We start from the raw sequence: 7,032 nt of genomic DNA, 5'->3' as shown, positions 1-7,032 counted from the left end.
AATTACCTTTATTTTGTAGGGTTGAACCGGACCACCAAAGTCAGATGAACCTCTAGTTGCACACGGACGCGAGCTGGCTCCTTATCGGGTCGCAAGCTGGGACGGGATGCGAGCTATCTGGAACGTCTTGCGTCTGGTCACGGACGTGTGCTGAGGTAGTCGGACGCGATCGGGACGCGTCTTCTTCTTATCTAGTTCGCGAGCTGCTGCAAGCGGCTGATCTGAATTGCGAGCTGGCTGTGACGCGAACGTGAGCTGGTTCTGTTGTGTACACGAAGCTGCGAATGTCTAGGATCAGGAACGCTTAAGAGCTTTAGCTGATCAGGTGTTTGCAAGCCGGAACGGAAGCAAGAACAAGTTAGGGTTCTTCGGGATTAGATTTTTGCACCAACTCCTCTTAGCTCATGAACTTTCACAGGATTTGAATTTGTCTAGAAAATCTTGTTGGTTCGGATTAGGGTTCCAAAAGGCCAAGACGGCGCCGCGTATTGTTTCTGCGAGTGAGGGCGCGTCTGAGATCGGATCGACAAACGGTTGCGCTGATGGATTCGTGTCGTCAAGAGCTTCATGATGATACGTGGTTCGTCGTCTGGTTCCTCAGGGTTTGAGAGATAGATCGATTTTAAGCTGCGCATGATTTAGGGTTCATGTGGGACGGATTTTAGGTTAGGTTTTGTCTCAGGGTTCTGGAGTCTATCGTGCTGATAACGTGTTGTAATTAGAGTGTTTAGAGACTGAGTATTTCTGTGTTATTATTAATGAACAAGGGGGTTTCTTTATATAAGGATTACAAGAAGAAGATAAATGGAAAGTATCCAAAACCTAAACTCACTAGGATTAGGAAAACTACTAATACATAATAATGGAAAGATTACATCTACTAGGAAAAGAAAAGAGTTTCCTTTTTTCTAAGCTTTGTGGCCGCCTCTCTCTCTCCTGAAGTCGGCTCTCTCTCTCCTCTCTCTAGGGCTTCGGCCATCTCTCCATCTTCTAGGTATTGGGCCGGTCTTGGGCCGGGCCTGGTTAATGGCAATCCACTCCATGATTTATAACAAAATCCCAAACTAATTGGCCTGCCCATTTTAAAAGAAAGATTTATTACGCACAAGTATAAGACTCAAAACAGTGGTTGACATACTGTATTTGAATCCCAACAAAATGGGAATGTAAATAGTTCCAATTCCAAATATGACTTGTGTCTCATGAGTCGCTCAGCGTATGTCGTACACCAATTTCAAATGTAAATAGTTCCAATTCCAAATTTTTTTGTCACTTAAAACATCTGCGAATGACCGGATTCGAATCAAAGTGACGGAACTCACAACTTGAACCTTTTACCACCAGAGCTGGAGGCCCCGGTTCTTCCAAAGAAGCCTTTTAATAACTTTTCAGAATTTGAACCTAATATAAAGCATGTAATCAATATTATTGAAAGGAACAATATTTTAATTGTCAAATCAAATAATTATTATTCTTTGTCAGATAAAAGATGAATTATTAGTGAAATTACATTTGGTATACACAATTTTTTCTCTAACTAAGTCAATATTCTAAATCCCACACTATAATGCATTCGTTGATAAACACAAAACTTGTCCTATCAAAGGTAGTCTGCTAATTTCATCATTCTTTTTGGGTTTTAAGCCAATTCACTCATTATTAGCTATAGATTGAACATTATTTATCACATGGCTTGTTTAACTAAGCTTTCACTTCTATAATGTTTTACTGCGACAGCTAGGAGATTTCATAACTCTAAATTAATAGAATAAATTAAAAAAATTAATTGAATAAATTAAAAACTAAATTAACAAGAGTTTACATTTGTATTATTCCAATAGAGATTTATATAATTTTTGGTACATAGATTCAATATATTGATTCAGCCATAAAGATAAAGATAAAAATATTAATTTTCAATGATAGTATAAATATCTGTATACAAGAAAGAGACTAAATTTGCTGCTATATATTGCCACTTCTTCTTTGATGTAGTTCATGATTTCACCAATATATTTCAACAATAAATATTCGGTTTAACAAAAGAACATCATCAGTAAAGCCGTAGAAAAAAAGGTAACCGGAACAACTTTTCAATATTTATATTCTGATACAATATAGGCCAGCCCATTTTAAAAGAAAGATTAATTACGCACAAGTATAAGACTAAAAACTGTGGTTTGGCATACTGTATTTGAATCCCAATAAAATGGAAATGTAAATGGTTTTCAATATATGACTTGTGTCTCATGTGTCGTTCAACGTATGTACTACACCAATTTTCATGAGCAGACATACACCATTATTTTAATTTTGAATCTTTCGCAAATTTTTAATCCAAGATTCTTGAGTTTTTTGGTCGTATATGTGGACTTCATATGCATTTTCTACGTGGTGCCAAGTGCCGGCTCTTGGGGGAGTGCCCAACCCTAGGCCTGAGAATTTTAACCGAGATCTGAGATTCGAACCGATCCGAAAATTCAGATATCCGGAGGGACCGAATCCGGATCCGGATAGTAAAATGTTGAATCCCTCAAAACCGGATACGGATCCGGATATCTTGATTTATTAGTCCGGATATCCGGATCCGTAAGTTTTATTAATAACTATTTTTAAAATAGTAATATCTATACATAAAAACTAATTTTATTTAATATATTTTTATTTTTATAATAGTATATGTAAATTTTATGTAAATTTTGTAATATTATACATAAAAATAATTAAAAACATTATATATTTTTTATTTTTAAATTATTGTTAATATTTTATATGTATTAATATTATTTTTTATTTATTTTAAAGATCCAAATCCGGATCCGGATATCCGCCGGATATTACAATTTTTAGAAGGATATCCGCACCCGGATATCCGAGAACCCTGGATCCGGATAAGGATAGTAAAATTATGGATCCGCCGGATAAGGATCCGGATCCGGATACCTTAAAATTGCTCGGATACCCGATCCGTCCCAGGCCTACCCAAGGTGCATTTGCACAGGGTCCTTTATTTTTTTGGAAATTTTGTTCTTAAAACTAGGGTCTTATTTTATAAGAAATATTCTCTTCGTTCCTAAAAAATCCGTATTCTAGAGAAAAATTTTGTTTTAAAAAGATACATATCTTATATTTCCAATGTAATTTTTGTCAACTAATAATGAGAAATTGTGAAATTCAAGAACATTAATTGCATTTATTAAAATCTTATTAGTTTAAAAATATAGGAAATATAAAATTACAAAAAAACTATGCATTTGTAGATAAGTTTTAATATGTTTTATTAAAAAATGTGAAAATTTTAAAATATAGATCTTTTAGGAACGGAAGAAATATAGTCGAGGATCCTAATTTATAAATTTTAAAACACATAGCTATAATTTTGGGAAAATATAATCTGAGCACAGGGCCCATAATGATTTTAAGACGGGCTGTCCTTTAGAAGATAGAGGTATTTAAAAGTCGTTGAAACTCAACTTCTAACTTCGAAGTTAATGCAAGTTTATAGGGCTCGATATTTTATCCGTTAAATTTGATTCGATTCGTTATTTGTTATTCGTTTTGATTCGATCCGAAAATTCTGGATATCCATAAACTTTCGAAACAAAGCAAATACTAAAAATCAATATCAGTTAAAATCGAAACAAATCACAAATATTAAAATTTTGGGAAGCGAATATCAGATCCGATCCGGCAATATATAAATATATGTATATCTTGATTATATTTAAAGTTTTTAATGTATAAAATTGTATAATTATTATTCTAACGATTTGATAAATTCTATTCATAGTATTACATAAAAGGAAGAAAACACATTTATGACAATTATAATTTTTTTTAAAGTTTTGTGTTATTATAATTGTTAACTAAGTTCAAAAAATTTACAATGTAGATTCAATACTTCTTTTAATTTTTATCATATATATCATGCAAAAAATATTTTACAAAAAAAATTTGTATCAAATTTTTAAGATTATTTGTATTAATCAAAACATATGAGATATCCGTGTAAATATCGGCAAATATCTATTTATTTTTCGGATATCCTTTATTTTTCGGATATCCGTTTTTCCGAATATCCGTATTTTTCCGAATATCCGTATTTTTCCGAAGCATAGCAAATCAAAAAATTAGATATCCGTGACATACGAAGTAAATCACAAATACCTTTAAAAATCCGGATATCCGATCCGCGTCTAGGCCTACATGTTTCTAGTCAACGACTATTGACTATTGACTATTGACTATTGACTATTGACTATTTGACAATCACAAAGGAGAAGCCAATATGATTCTTTGTATGGCCCATGCAATAATCATCACCCGACGGTTTCCTTGCACAAGGGTAAGGGTGGTTGGGCATTTATACGCAATTCTCCTCGTCTAGCATTAATTCGAGTTTGAGGTTTTGCCTAACAAAATAAGCCTAATAATCGCCAGTAAGGTCTGTTTAACTAAACAAATCTGATACTCCTAATTAGATTTTTTTTGTAACATATACTCCTAATTAGTTTTTTTTTTGGTATTCGTAAATTGTAACCCAGCTATTTGAAGATATATGTTGCTATATACATTACTTTGACCCATTTACTGCAAATATCTTCAAAGGGCATTTTTATCTTCACTGATGTCATAGTCATTTTTAAATTAAAACCTAAGAACGCAACTTATCAGTCTCCAAAATTGAGCTCAGTAAATTAATGAGTCTCCCATCTAATGTCAATTTCTAACACCTATACACAATTTCTAACGCCCAAGCACAATTTTTTTTTGTTTTGTGCATAAAATATTAAAAAATATTGAACAATAAGTTTGGACTAAAACGTCTAGTCAGCAAATTTTTCTCTCTTAAAATAAAATTTTACACTTAATTGAAATATACCTAAATTCATTAATTTTTGTATATGCTGATTTATTGGTTTATGATTTAAAAAAAAAACTAAATCTGACCCTTTGTACTCATTTCAGTTTATTAAATATATTTGAATTACACAAGTAATAACTAATAGTTCATTTTCATTTCTAATAAATTTATATATATAATAATTATTAAATTAAATATTTAAATGTGTGACATACATGTAAATAATAATAATAGTTATCAGTAAGTTTATTTCTGTTTTAAAAATAAATATTAGTCATGAATATTAATATTATAAAATTAGTAAATCTATATTTATAAATTTTAAAATATCAATTAGAATTGGATGAAAGACTATTATTACAAAAAAATTTAGTTTCTTGTATAATAATTTTCAAGTTATTAATCAATTAAATTTAGTTTTATAAAAATATATTTAAATTTTGTTTTTTTTCTTTTCTACAAGAATATAACATCCTTTTCTTAAATTATAAAAAATTTAAGTAAAATAATTTATGAAAATGATAAATTTAAGGAAAATTAAATAGTTACGCTGCTAAAATCTAATTTATGAACATAAAAATACCTCCAACATGTTTGAGATATATGAAATATGTGTAGAAATTATATTGAAAATAATAACTGTTAACATTTTTAAAATGAACATTAATCTTGTAACAATTTAAGTTTTTATACTTTTGTTAAAAACCGTGTACTCTTAACTGTTATATTTTTTCTCCAAATTTATGATTTTTTAGATTTTTTAATATTTTCCAAAAAAAAATGGATTTTTTACTTTGGTAAGACATAATTTATGTTTTTTTCTAGTTAAACAATTTTTGGAAATTAAAATTCTTATGTTAAATTTCCAGATATTAATTATTTTATATTATTTTATTGTTAATTTAAATTTTGTGATTAATTTTCATTTTTATTCTAAAAATCATTCTCGTAAAACATATGGTGAAAAATAAAACTTGCAGAACTCAGAAAATCACATCTATAATAGTTGGATTGGCCTAAAAATTCAAGAAACAATTACATTGTAGGTCACTTTCTTACTTTAAAATAACAGTCTAAGACACTTATCGCTACCAACACACTTTTTCTACGGCAAAAGACGAGAATAACCTTAGAACCTAATCAAAGTAATTGTTACCTCCTCTTTCCATTCGTCAAGCCGTACCATCTCTGTTTCCATCTCTTTTTCTTTCCTCTTTCTCTCTCTCCTTAACTCTTCAATTTCTTGCCGTAATCGCTCTTCAATTTCTTGCCGTAATCGCTTGTTCTCCTCCTCTGCTAATCTTGACGTCTCTTTACTCAAATTCTCTATCTGAGATTTGAGCAACATGACAACAGAAACAGATTCCCTGAGTAGGTTGACCTACGCCTGTGGGAAGTAAACGTCGTAAGAGTGAGTGACATGATTTACTGGTGATTTCGATGGTTCTGCTTTTTTCTTAAAAATGATATGAGCTGTGGTTCCTTACAATGAATATTTTCAATGTTATGTTTTTAATCACCGACAGTGGCCGGTGTTGGAAACGAGTTGACTCGGCAGAAACTGATTCAATCACTGCTCAATCTATGTAACTCGATTCGAGATGGTGTCGAGCATATTCTTTGGTGGAACATGTTCTATTTTTTTTATTTCATTTAGCTATTGTACACTTGATCCTTCTTCTTTCCTTATTTTCTAGTCATGTATGCCTTCTAAAATGTTTGTGTTATGAAGGTGGGATATGTCTTTGTGCGATAATGTTACTTATATTTTGTGCAAATCTATCTTTCACCATATAAATTGATAGATTGTAATCTCTAACATTTAAACATGAAGCTTATTGAGGATATACTACAATTTGCATGTTCTTCACTAGCTGGTTTGTGAGAAAGAAGAACACATTCTGAAAAGAATGAACATGTGTACATATTAATGGATGTACATGTGGATATTGTGAAACTATGTGTACAGAGAGAAAAACTGATGTACACGTGGATAATAACTTTATCGTACATCATATTAGTTTTCATATTGATATTTTTCAGCATATGTAGGTGTGGGCATTGTAATGATGATATTGTTTTTCGTTTATGACAAGTGCTAAATTGTATGTAAATATAGATATGTGTTATAAATTAAGCATTGAAATGATCATCCACTTCTTTACCAA

At 31.0% G+C, this 7,032-nt stretch overlaps 1 long non-coding RNA gene across 1 annotated transcript; it reads left to right on the top strand.

Moving 5' to 3' along the window:
* The first annotated feature begins 6,048 nt into the window (after positions 1 to 6,048).
* LOC106321332 lies at positions 6,049 to 6,711 on the top strand. The gene is made up of 2 exons (XR_001266044.1): positions 6,049 to 6,275; positions 6,391 to 6,711. It is a non-coding gene; the product is annotated as an uncharacterized LOC106321332 (long non-coding RNA).
* Positions 6,712 to 7,032: the final 321 nt, after the last annotated feature.

Source organism: Brassica oleracea, unplaced genomic scaffold, assembly GCF_000695525.1.
Source record: "Brassica oleracea var. oleracea cultivar TO1000 unplaced genomic scaffold, BOL UnpScaffold01446, whole genome shotgun sequence".
Classification (NCBI taxonomy): Eukaryota; Viridiplantae; Streptophyta; class Magnoliopsida; order Brassicales; family Brassicaceae; genus Brassica; species Brassica oleracea.
This window is presented reverse-complemented; position numbering and strand designations above follow the sequence as displayed.